General features: G+C 40.3%; 1 protein-coding gene across 1 annotated transcript in view; it reads right to left on the bottom strand.

Annotated features, from left to right (window-relative positions):
- The window catches only part of LOC131256819 (uncharacterized), a 93,348-nt gene that overhangs the window by 1,108 nt on the left and 78,340 nt on the right, over positions 1 to 13,900 (bottom strand). The gene's annotated exons all lie outside the window — the stretch shown is intronic.

Below are 13,900 nucleotides of genomic sequence, written 5' to 3'. Positions count from 1 at the left end.
ATATCCACACCATCTAGATCACAGGGCCCACTGTGGACGATGCATATTCAAAAGTTCACAAAATCCCAACAACCCCAACCACCCATTTGGTAGCTATTGAATGGACGGTTAGAAACAAAATTTTCCCAAGTCAAAATTCTGACATTTATGGCCGTGGGTCAGTGTGATTTTTGGGCTATGCTCCATCCACAATGTGGACCACTAAGTTGGATAATTATAATTTTAGTATCTGCATGCCGCATGTACAGTCCATGCATCGCGGGTGATTTTTAAATGGTGGTGGACCATAGAACAGAAGATGAGGGACTTTTCAAACGTGGACTCTGAAAAAAATGTCGAGATGGATGTTTATGGGGTTTTGTATTTTAGTGACCTACCCAAAGATATTAAATGAAATGAGTGGTTACGATTGGTCTAAGATTCCTCCGGAATAAACTAGCATCCACATGTTTGACGAGTTACGTACGTTGATGAGAAGGAAAGTTCTCACAGACGACTTTTGTGACTGAAACTGATGATGGTGTGTTGGCCCATACGCGGGACGTGTAGGATATCCCAGCTGTGTACCAGCTGTGACGCAGTGAAGGACGTGATGAGGCCGACATCTTCCGAAGGAGATAATTACTCTAAATTCATGGAGCTTCTCTAACTCTTTTGTGAGATTCGGAGCTCCAGCACTTACTGTGATTCCTCAAATTTACAATACTTTAAATTTTGTAAATAAAAATAAATTCTAATAAATTTAAAAATAAACTAAATGATGATAAAAATGAATATCTAATCCTTTAAATAATGATATCAAACTTAGGAAGAAGTTTCAAATTCAAACCCATCACTTACCATAAATAGTAAACTCACAATTTTTTGGCGATTATGATTTCTACTAGATTTCATGATTTTCAGCATGTCCAATTTGGCTTAACTACATCATTTAGGTTATTTTTATAATCTCTTTTCATGTTCGGCATTATAGATTTGATTGAATATCACAAATCCAGCATTGTCAACCCTGCGTAGTGGGGTTACTTGGCCAAAGTAACTTCTCCTATCCAAAATTGGTACCTCAAATAACACTTGATCAAGGGTTCGAATACCCATCGGTGGTGAAATCCCACTATAGCGTGCGTGTGTAGGAGATATGTGTGCATGTGTACAAAAAAAAAAAAAAAAAAAGCTTCTTCCACCTAACATTGGTATTCAAATAACTCATTCCTAATCACAAAGTAAGCTTGTTTTAAGGTTCTGGCAGTCATGATAACTTTCGCCTCCAACCGATCCTTCTCTAGTCCAGCTTAGCCATGAAAGTATCCGGCTATTGATCGTCGACCCAAAACATCAGGATGCTGCGCCATCGGATGTTACGTGTGGTCATGTACGAATCTTGTCTTGCACGTGTATCTTACCTGATGACTGAACACCTGAAGTTTTTACTCAATCATCTTGGTGTCCCATCCAATGCGATGGGTCGGATTTGCTACGCATATGCCAGGGGGCGCGGCTAGCTGGGGATCAACCCAATCCCTGACTGTGGGGCCCATCGTGATGTATGTGCGTTAAATCCTTACCGTCCTTACGTTTTTAAAGATAATTTTAGGCATGATCCTGAAAATGAACCAGATCCAAATTTCAGGTGGACCACACCACAGGAAACAATGCTGATTGACCATTACGAATTATTGTGGGCCACAAAAGTTTTGGATCAAGCTGATGTTTGTGTGGTCCCTTCGTACAGGTATTTTGACCTTATTAACAGGTTGGATGAAAAAAATAAATAAATTCCAATGGCCCTCAAAAAGTTTTTAATTATGCCTATTCAATCACCACTGTTTCCTTTAATGCGGTCCACCCGAGATTAGGATCTTCCTCGCTTTTCGATCATGCCGTAAAATGAGATTTCAAAAAGGATGGACCGAAGTGGATGTAACGCAGATAGATCAAGGTGGGCCTCACAGTCAGGGCTCGATCCACTTAAGCCACACTCCCTAGGCCAGGTTAGCACGTGGCCTTTGGGGCCACAATAGTGCAGATTCGACCTGGCTCCATATCAACCGTAGCCCAACCCCGATTATTAATCAGGCCAAAGTTGGGCGAAGGCGATACGTTTTTGACCGTCCATTACCACACACAAACCTACGGTTGGTATACCCTCCCCCATTGTTCCTTTGGTGTAGTACACCTGAATTTCTGATTGGGCTTATCTCTTACCCAAGGGGCTAACATTGAGAGGTGGACCTGGCGAAAAGAGCAGATGTCACAACACAACACGGTGGGCCCCACAGGGGTGAGGACCAGAATCCTAGGTAATGCACTTGTACACAGCGCGTGTGGACATTCGAGCTTTCAAGAGCCCACCAATGTTGCTTGTGTGACATCCGCTCCGTCCATCCATTGGGTACGCCCCCCTTGGGTTCACACAATAATACAGTGGGCCCCACCAAACTCGAGTAGTGTACCTGCTGTTCAACAGGAGCTGTAACGGACTCGGGTCCCATTCAAAATGTGCATGATTCCATTGATTAGCAAACCATGGCCAGTGTATATACTCGGCCTGCACATGTCCCAGGCTGGTCATTGTGTCTATAAGTTCCATACGTACATGTGTAAACCAAATTTCCATACATAGACAGCGGGCCCACCTGATGAATGGCTATGATCTTGGATCCATCTGCTCCATTTTAATGTTACTATTACGTGGGATCGAGTGGGGCCCCTCTGCCATACCTTTGAACCGAAGTCTCGAGGGGTCAATTACGTGCTAGCTAGAAAGAATCAAGATTCAAATCAGGCCTATGAAAAAGACCAGGTACTGTAGATTTTGACAGAAGGCAAAAACATCAGAAGTTCCCAGATCTGACCCAGACAACACCTGGACCATTGTAACAAATATCACTGAGATTTTGAAAATCTCTCGATATTTTCTCGGAAATTTGATTCAATGATATTATGACAACAATATCGAGCGGACTTCCAAGAGCTCGGCAGTTCTTGAATTTTCAAGATTTTAAGGCAAAATATCACAATTTTAACAAAAAAAAAAAAAGATTTAAAATTAAAATAATTGAGTTTATACTTACATCAATATTATTCAGTAATTTATTTCAAATAATTTTTTAGAATTTAATTTTCAGTAAAAATTATAATTTAATTTCCCGAGAAAAGAAAAAAGAAAAAAGCAAGATCGATTAGAATGGCTCTAAAAAATTTCTAGGCTGAGAAATTTCCGAGAAGGAGATGGGTCACTAGGAATAGTTATCGGCTGAGCCAAGCTCGGGCTGACACTTAAGACTCAATGCCCATTGCCTGAGCCTGTCGTGGTCCTAGCACAGCCTGCCAAGCCCGGGATGGGCCTAGCACAACAGACCCAAGCTTGAGACTAAAAATTTCCCTCGGGCCCCAGCCCAAACTGCCTAACCTTCCCGATCTGAAAATTGATGAAGTACCTTATTTCCCACTTAAAATTTCTTAATCTATCCATTGATAAAGTGGGACACACATGAGTAATGAAAAAAATGGTCTACATTTAAGATGGATAAGTTGCCTAACCTCAGATTTAAATGACATACTTGTGAAATATAACACATGTATATGTAAAGTCAGGTCGGATCGGACTAAAATAACTTGAGCTCAAGATCAACACGAAAAATCATCAAGCTACACATGGAAGGCCCAAGCCTGTCCCACAGGCCAAGCAAGCAGGTCCAAATTCGACCCAAAGCCAAGTTAATCTCCTCGTGTCAGGTAGGCTACCCGGTCCATTGCCACCCTTACTATGCACTGGAGTTTGTGGATGGACTATGATGAGCTCAGAAGGCCCAGCATGTTTTGGGCCAAGTTGCTCTAAGCCTCAAGGCCCTTAGGTTGCCACTCGGATTGAGCCATAGGACACTAGTTAAATGGACTATAGTTGATCTTCAGCCCAACCCACTTGACTCAATTAACGTAGGCCGGTTGAATATTTGGATTAAGGTTGTAGATGGAGGAAAATTCAACTTGAACCATAGTTCGTGGATCCATTCGGTCAACCTAGGACTCAAGCGAGTCAACTCGACCCAATCACCAATTGCACTGTTTGCATCTAACTGAGGTGAGACTCGCTTGAAGCAACCAATCCTTAAACGATTCCTCATCTAAAATTAGACTTGGCCTTGGACGGAAGTTTAAGTCAATAGTTTAGGGCCTATTAACCTACATTATGATTATATGATCAAGGATTTGATGATGCACAAAAGTCGATAAATCCTTAAACTAGAAAACATGTGAGAGTTTTGATTTAACTGTGCAGCTTTAGCTCACTTTACAATGCTTCTTAGTGGTTACTCATTACATGAATTTTCTACCAGACCTGGTACTTAAAAGGTTTTATTATATGAAGGTTTTTACTATTAAAAGTTTTGTTTTGATCGTGAAAACTACTTTGGTCGCACCTAACTTGATGGCTCAAATCTGATGGCTTACTACTTGATCAAGATAAGAGCTACCAAATGGTGGACAACTGTTGTGCTGACTGACCTTCGGTGCACCTAAGCGAGCCTCATCCCATCTCTCATGTTTTGGGAGATTTGGATGTCCAAAAATGCTGCCAGAATTGAAAATGTCTGGGCCAGTTCTTCGAGAGTTATTGCTAGAGTCCAAAATTAGATCTTCCGGCTCGACCCATCAGTCCCTCGCCCCGAGGTTATCAAGCGTGCTTCGGAAGTTGCACTAGCTGAGTTAGGCATCAATGGTGGGGCATCAGTTCAGAGACAAGTCCGGCTCATCAAATGGTCCAAGCCAAAGCCAATTTGGGTCAACATCAACGTAGATGGATCATCCCTTGGTAACCCGGGGCTCTTTGGGGTGGGTGGAATTGGCAGGGATGGCGATGGTAGCTTTCTTTTTGCATTCTCATATGGTTTCAGCTTTGGATTTAATTCTCAATCAGAAATCAAGGTGATTTGGGATGGCCTATATCATTGCGCGAACTTGGGTTATCCTAAAGTGGAGGTTAAGAGCGATTCAAAAGTCGTGGTAGGAATCCTCCAAAGGAACTCGCCTCCCTCTTAGGCCATGACATACTGGTGGACTAGGATCAAGAGGTTCTCAAAGGAATTGGAGGTTTCTTTCTCCCATGAAGCAAATATAGTGGCAAATGATCTGGCTAGAAGGGGAAGCACTGGCCAAACTCAGATGCTCTTTCGTTCTTCAGTGCAGCTTCCTCAGATTACCAAAGGGTTGCTATTCCTGGACGAGGTGGGGCTGAGAAATTTGAGGGATTGTTAGAGTCCTTGTTGTCTGTTTACTTTTTTCCTTTCCTTTTTTTTTTTTTTTTTTTGTTTCTCACGATAGGTGGACCTCGCCCCTTTCCGTTGTTAGGTCCGCCTAAAATCTGCGTGTACAGCTTCTGCTACGGTTATGATGAATATAAAGCTCTTTTTTCCAAAAAAAAAAAGAAAAACATGAGATCAGGATATATGATAGATGGCCTAGATAGTGAAATGATTGAATCATAGGTACATGCATGTATGTGGTATTATACAGACTACCTTCATGGTAGGGTACACTAAAATTCGTAGGGCGGTAGAGCACTATATGTTGTGTGGGCCTTGAACACTCTAATCTTCATTATAATTAGATCCTATCTTAGAGGAGAGGAAAACAAATTAAGTGTTGGAGGTTATCAAGCGTGCTTCGGACGTTGCACTAGCCGAGTTAGGCATCAATGGTGGGGCATCAATTCAGAGACAAGTCCGGCTCATCAAATGGTCCAAGCCAAAGCCAAGCTGGGTCAACATCAACGTAGATGGATCATCCCTTGGTAACCCGGGGCTCTCTGGGGGTGGTGTAATTGGTAGGGATGGCGACGGTAGCTTTCTTTTTGCATTCTCATCTGGTTACAACTTTGGATTTAATTGTCAAGCAGAGATCAAGGCGATCTGGGATGGCCTACATCATTACGCGAACTTGGGTTATCCTAAAGTGGTGGTAGGAATCCTCCAAAGGAACTCGCCTCCCTCTTAGGCCATGACATACTGGTGGACTAGGATCAAGAGGTTCTCAAAGGAATTGGAGGTTTCTTTTTCCCATATTCCCTGTGAAGGAAATATAATGGCAAATGATCTGGCTAGAAGGGGAAGCACTGGCCAGATTCAGATGCTCTTTCGTTCTTCAGCGCAGCTTCCCCAGATTACCAAAGGGTTGCTATTCCTGGACGAGGTAGGGTTGGGAAATTTGAGGGATTGTTAGAGTCCTTGGTGTCTGTTTACTTTTTTCCTTTCCTTTTTTTATTGGGTTTCTCATGATAGGCGGACCTTGCCCCTTTCCGTTGTTAGGTTCGCCTAAAATCTGCGTGTACAGCTTCTGCTACGGTTATAATGAATATAAAATTCTTTTTTCCAAAAAAAAAAAAAAAAAAACATGAGATCAGGATATATGATAGACGGCCTAGATAGTGAAACGATTGAATCATAGGTACATGCATGTATGTGGTATTATACAGACTACCTTCATAGGGTACACTAAAATTCGTAGGGTGGTAGAGCACTATATGTTTTGTGGGCCTTGAACACTTTAATCCTCATTATAATTAGATCCTATCTTAGAGGAGAGGAAAACAAAGAGTTGGAGAAAACCTTAAAATCCCCCAAAATTATATAGAGTGGGGAGAGACCTCCTAAGTTTGAGGGTCGTCATTGGCATGATCAAATTATTATACGTTGTTAAATCTCCATTGTAAGTAAGATTTAACATTTTTTATTCAGAATTTTATTCTAAATATATATTTAAGGTATAAGTCATTGGGAGATTGTGAATGATGGAATTTCTATTTTGGTTAGGGAAAAAAATAAATCAAATTCCACTATTTTTTTCATAAAATCTCATGAGTGTCATCCTTGGCCCCTACTAGAGGATAGATGGTAGCTTTCTCACCTCTCTTGTCTGATATATATTGAGGAGAGACATTATATTAAAAGATGTATATCAGTTTCTGTTGGGATTTGTGTTGCGGAATCACACAGAGATGGATCTACAATAGCAATCCAATTTTTCAATTTTTCTCCAGTTGGTCATTGGACTAACTGAGCATCTTTTCGATGCCATTGGTATGTGTTTGATGACATAAAAGGCTTGTTCGATGTCATCGAGCTACCATCGAACAAGGCTTGATGTAATCGGAGAAAATTGGATTTTCCAGTATCGTCTTTAGACAGTTTGGGTGTTAGTTCGATGCCATCAAAGTATAAGTTTTGATGACATCGAATTGTCTTCGATGCCATCAAACTGATCGACGCAAATTTACGAGAACTGTGATTTTGCGAGATTTGTTTCCAATTTCATTTGGGATTCCTTCTTGGCTTATAAATATGGATGTAAATGGGATTGGGAGAATATCATAGGGTTTTTAATTCGTCCAAAGGGTTTCAAGGGTGTCACAAGGGTGAGATTCGAAGTTGTTCGAATTGGGTAAGCTCTTTCCTTTGTAATTTTTGCATTCATAGTAATCATCTGTCGCTTTGCGCTGTGGTTTTTTCTTACAAGCGTTTTTCCACATTAAATTGTTGTATTCTATTGTTGCTTGATTTGTATTGTTGGATTACTCTCCTTCATTCATTTCTATGTGCTTCCGCGTGTAAGAACTTTATGTAGTGGGCCTTACTAATCAACGGTTTAGATTGTACTCTAGTTGGACAATTTGATTGAGTTAATCAGTGGGCCCCACTTAAGGTGATGCACTGCGTAGTCTATCTGCGCAGCACTGCGTATTTGGGGTGGAATGCTATAGCCTTATGCAAGGCAATTTGAGTAGAACTAGGACACAATGATGTGGAGCGTGGGAGAGAGAGTTTTGATGGGTTTCAAACTCTCTCCATAGACTCTATATTAGAGAGCTGGGTCCCCGATCCTACACCACACGGAAGAAATCTAGTCCCATCTATTGTTTTGTAGAAAGGGTGTGAAGGAGAGGAAGATCCTAGCTTTATATTATTTGGTATTCTATTTTCAGCAATGGCATCTCAATTAGGTAAGCCATCTAGCCCCTTGATCACCATGTTCTATGCATAGAGAGATTAGTGGACCTATTCCACATATATAATTAGTCCCACACCGCGGTCCCCCCGACAGTCCATTCTGGCCCACCAATACCAGACACTCCAATTCGGGTGCCTCCCTCTCAAGAGCATGTCTACCATCACCTTGGAGTCACTTTCTAGCACAATATTTGGAAAGCCTCGATCCAGTACCTCAAAAAATGCACGGGCCTTAGTGCGCCCATTGGACTCTTGCTCGAAACTACTCAAAAACACAAAGAGAAACTCGCCTCGACTTACCCTACACACCCCGCTTCCACCTGATAAGCCTAGATTGCTCATAGAAGAGCTATCTACGTTGATCTTGAACCATTTACGAGATGGCCCGCCTAGGGAGCAGAAGCTTTCCATTTCATGCTTTTCCCAGATTTGCAACCTCCCCATGGAGGTGAGAGGTAAATTATTTGTGGACAAAGTAGGTCTGGGGAGCATTAGGGCAAAGTAGCCTAATTCCAAGGCGGAGATTTTATTTGGTGGTTCCTTTGTGAATAGTTTTTTGGGTGTTTCAAGCGTACCTAGGGGGTCGGCCCATCTTTTCCTTTCTGTACAGGGGTGCAATCACACGATAGGGGGGGTCCAGAGTCTTTTTGTTCAGATCCCCCCGAATGTCTTTACGTTTTCCTTTGAGCAATGAATCTTCCTTTTCCAAAAAAAAAAAAAAAAGACTCAGGCCTGCTCCACTTTATGATTTCCAGCCCACGATTTCTTCGGGACCTGAATGTAATTCCAATCTCTTAGCAAGCTAGAGTTATGGATAGCCAATTGTCTCTAAGGGAAGGGAGGTCCGGAATAATGAGACTCACCCAACTTTGGACACGAGAGATGGTTAACCACACGTCCATTCGAGCATCCTCGAATATGGTGTTGTTCCTGCCGCACCAAATTTCCTAGAGAAAAACATGGAGAAAATCTTTCAAGACTGATAATCCATCAGTAAACGAAGCTTCCATCCACCATTGAGAGGCTCGCTCGATCAATGTCTAACCTACCTGCAATGAAACATCAAAGAGGGAGCTAAAATGACCCCACACCTCGGATGCCAATTCCCCAACTCCAAATAGATGGTCCAACGTTTTTTTTGCATCTAATACTCGATCTGAAAAAGAGCACACTACAAGAAAACTGTCCTTTACCGGCGGTCAAAACCGCTTGCAAAGGCCAAAAAACCGATTTGCCCGCGGTTAGTTAACAGCCGGTAAAGCCTCGGTCGGTAAAGGCTTTACCAGTGGTCAGGACCTTTACTGACAGTTGTGCTGGACGCCGCTAAATTATCAGTCACTACCAGACTATAGGTCAAAAGCTACGAATAAAATCCGTAGCTAAAGATGACTATCCCACAGTACGACCGTAGCCATTGGGATCGCAGCTCACTGGTGTGATTGTGTTATGATAGCCAAGGATTAAAATAGTGAATGTCTCAAGAGTACCCTGCTCTTCTTCTTTTTTTCTTTTCTAAATTTTTGTGATTTTCATTATTTTTTATTTTGATTTCTCTATCCTCCCTTTAGATGCATTGTGAGGATTTATGTAGGATAAGGGTGTGTGTTTGCCTAAGCTAAATTTTATGAAACATTAGAAAGTTTGGGACCAAATTAGACTGATTAAATTATGAAATGTGATGATATATAGTGCAACCAAACGCAGCCTAATAAAAAAATAAAAAGAAGAGTAAAAAGATAGACAAATCAAACCAAGTATGCTTGTGTCATGATAAGAAAATCAGGTCGGTCCTGTCATCATTTGGGCCGTATGTGTGTGAAAAATACAGATCACTAGTGTGATTTTTAAGCAATTGATTTTTATTTTTCTTACTGATGTGGCCCAAATGATGGTGGGGTGCATGCTTGCTGTGGCCCACCAGATGAACAATCCAGATTTCACACATACATGATCTAAAAAAATGTATTGAGAAAGTGATTACCAATTGTTGCCCAGTTTCTTCCCTGATTCCAGCAGCGGCAGACGCGTAATTTACGCCTGTTAGAATCTCTCGGCCTCTTACATTTGAATAAGGTGGAATGAAATCATCGAAGCCCAACAGCTGAGCTGCATACCACGAACAGATCCTATTAGTTATATATTTAAGCTTTCCATCATTATTAATATACGTGGTTAAGAGACTCGGTGACTCGGACTGATTTGTTCTGTCCTGAATCGAATCATGACTCACCCGAGTCAAGGATGACTCAGTGGTATCAAACCAGATCAGGTCTTACCAAGTCCAAGCCAAGTCACACACGTGTGCAGGATAACCCATGCATGTATAAGTAGCATCGGCAGTGTACATGATCTGGCTAATAAATCAAGCTTGTCTAAGTATTAGGTAGGCTGTAAGAGATTCTCTACCTTGTAGAGTGTTAACTGGCTTGCAGCGGGTGAGAAATTGCGGGTATGCCTCCACCTTGTAGACAACTCAGAATTTGGAGTTCTTGTTGAGCTTCCTTGGGAGTTCACCTTATACACATTAGTTGATGAAATGGATCTCTTATCAGGAGAAGACCAGTCCGAGTCTACGGAACAAAAATCCGCTGAACTCTCAACATTATTATTTGATAATTCTAGTTCATTGATTTTTCCTACAACAAATCAAAGGTAAAATGAGAATTGGTTGATGCCAATTCAGATCCAACAAAATTCAGATAAAACCAAACAATAATTTAATCAAAACCAATTGAGAAATATTATGCATTCATCTGGCTGCAAGCAAGATCCAATCGAACTTGCTCTGCTTAAATGAAACAACTAAAACAAGCTCAAATCGTTTGACCCAGAAAAGGTTCAGTTTCATAGTCTGCTGGACTGCCAAAGAAAGATGTTTGAGTGGAACAAATGGACCAACTTATTTTCAGTTAGAACCAGCATTACCATCATCAAGGTTTACTACTCAAGGAGGTCTGCTACTCTGCTTAGGGTGAATCAGAATCCAAGTGGCCAATTCAAAAAACCAGCATCACCATGAAGGCCACATCTCGGATTGGCGACCGCCTGATGATTGGTCATGATTGATTTTTGGGCCATGTCATCTTAAGAGCAGATCCCATCTATGAAACTGAAAAGTATTGCTTGCTAATAATAGATACAACATTTACAAATAACTTCATGCACAACATAAATAGGAACACAGATGGAAAGTTACAAAATAATAATAATAATAATAAGGAAAGCAATATCTGCTAGTACATATTGCATTGAGGCTTTTCAATAGGCAATTTTTTTCATTAGGTCTTGGATCATTGGAGGCTTTGATTTCTTCTACAAACAGCATCTGTAATCTTCATTTCTTTTCTTTCTTTTTTTATTTATTTATTTTTCCTTTTTTCTTTCTTTCCTTTTTTTTTTTGTATGTTCATGTGTTTCATTAACCCACAAGTACTCTATTTATAAAACCATGGATTGAATACTTGTTAGGGATTTGCCAATTGCCATCCAACAAAACCTTCCTACACAATCAATCTTCATTCGAAGGAGTTTGATTAAATAAGAGTTACAGCTCCCATATCAAGTGTCAAATGCACTCCTAGAGGAAGTCGCTAAAAGAAATTGTAATCATTAATTTTGTATGCTAGAACCACCATTTTTGTTGTAATTTTTAGGCAAAAGAAACAAAGGTAACAAACTATAATTGATTTCACCACACAATTACAAAATTAATCATTACTTGTTTCAAGTCATTTACAAATGTAATGGAAAATCAAATGCACCCTTAGCCTCATGGGGAGGTATGTTGTCAAGTCACACTGTGCTTCATTGAGTCCTACAAGTTTCCAAGAGACTCACGGGATTTGGAATTAAGCTACCGAACTTTAGAGCTATGATATGATGGTTCCGCATCCCTACAAGAGCATGACTATTCGTAGGCACGGACAATGCAGCTGCAAATGCCACAAAAGTCCAAACAGGCCAAATCATGGCTCCACCATAGATGGCTTATAGGACAAAAATAGATTGGACGACCTAGCCTCTTGCCATGGATGTTTCTTTCTTGAATTTGGATCGTTGGTTATTATTTTTGAAACATGGTTTGTTGGCCACAGCTAGATGTTTGGAAGATTATATGGTTATTTCAAATGCAAGTTTTGCTGCATTTAAGTAGTTGTGACTTGGACGCATAGTGGTAGATGAAAGAAGGTGGGGAATATTGCAAAACTACAAACACGCGCGCGCGCGCGCGCACGCACACACACACACACACACACACACACACACACACACACACATATATATATCCTGCGTATCATTCATCACACTCTGCCAGAGTATTAAAGCAAACTGTGAGAGAGAGAGAGAGAGAGAGAGAGAGAGAGAGAGATCCAAACTTCTGATTTCATTTCTTTCAACATATAACATGCAAAATTGCGTGACAAAAATGCCACCCAAAAATACAAACTGTTTTAAAAAAATCCCAATTAAACCGTCCCAACAGAGGAATCTTGAACATCAGATATGGGCACTATCTCATGTTCATTTCAGCATAAGCTACCATGCGATACTTGGAATTTCTCCATCATTATAATTTTCACTGCCCATAAATTTAAAAAGAAAAAAAAAAAGAGAATCATCTGTCAGGTCTTGAGCAAGGGGAGTCAAGAGTTAGTTTTGCACCATTTAGAAAATGGTGGTGAGACTTTAGACATACACATGGCATGCTTGTATGGCAATCCAGACCATCCAAATCTATGGATGGAGCACAAGTGCATAATAAAAAATCTTCACTGAGAAGATAACATTAACCATCAGATTTGTCCTTCCAAATTTGGACCATTCACTTTTATTTTTAACCATCTATCCATATGATATACATTAATTGGATGGTTAGGATTGCTTGATCAGTGTGATTTAGAAATGTCTGATTTTAGAAATGCTCCATCAACAATGAGATCAACAATATGGATGGTGTGTATAACTGTAAATCAATCTGATATGTAAGGTGGATGAGTCACTGCCAATTTTTAAATGGTGCCAAAAAAAAAAAAAAAAAAACAAATAGATGCAATAGCTCTATTGAATTTACATTTTTATTCTAGAAAGTGAATTGTCTATCAGTGGAAGGAGAGTAATATATATGAATTCCCTTTCTATTTTCAAATCAGGTGGGGAAAGAAAATGAAAAAAAAAAAAAAAGGGTTGGGAGAGAAAAGTACAGAAAGAGAAGAGGGAAGTCTAACAACATACATAGAAAATCTGCTACACAAGAAAGAAATGCATCCACAACAGTCCTTGAAAATTCTGATTCAAGCTAAATTGTTGGATGTAGCTCGATGAGGCTGTTACCTGGCTCTGGTTTCTGAACTCCTCTGTTTCTCATTGCCTCTCTCACTCTTGTCATTCCAAGAGGCAAGCCTCCACCAAATGCAGCTGCAGCATTTCCCATCTACAGATTAAAAAGAAAGAAATGAAAGAAAGAAAAATAAAAATAAAAGAAGAAGATCATAAATGCATAAAAGTGAAATTGGACTGTTTTTCAGCGACATGGCCCATCTGCATTAGGTCAAAATAAATGAATGGTCAGATCTTGTACAAGTGCCCCTCGAGTAAGAAGATTGAAGGCTTGATTAACTTACTTAGCTATGAATGTTTAGTATTAGATCATTCCTCTACATCTAATGTAAAAGCATAACTTTCTTACCTCTTATCTTTTTCAACTGAGCTTCCACAGAAGCCTTCTTTGTGTTCTCCCACGATCCAATCACCGACAGCTTCTTCTGGGCCTGTTTAAAAGAGTTAGCATGTTCAATACCCCGGCATTGAGGAATGATCAAATCACTTCAACTCAATATACAAAAACACAAACAGGAAAAGCTGGAGAAAAAACTCAATTCAACTCAAATTTTTTT

This window comes from Magnolia sinica, chromosome 9 (assembly GCF_029962835.1).
Source record: "Magnolia sinica isolate HGM2019 chromosome 9, MsV1, whole genome shotgun sequence".
In the NCBI taxonomy this organism is placed as follows: Eukaryota; Viridiplantae; Streptophyta; class Magnoliopsida; order Magnoliales; family Magnoliaceae; genus Magnolia; species Magnolia sinica.
This window is presented reverse-complemented; position numbering and strand designations above follow the sequence as displayed.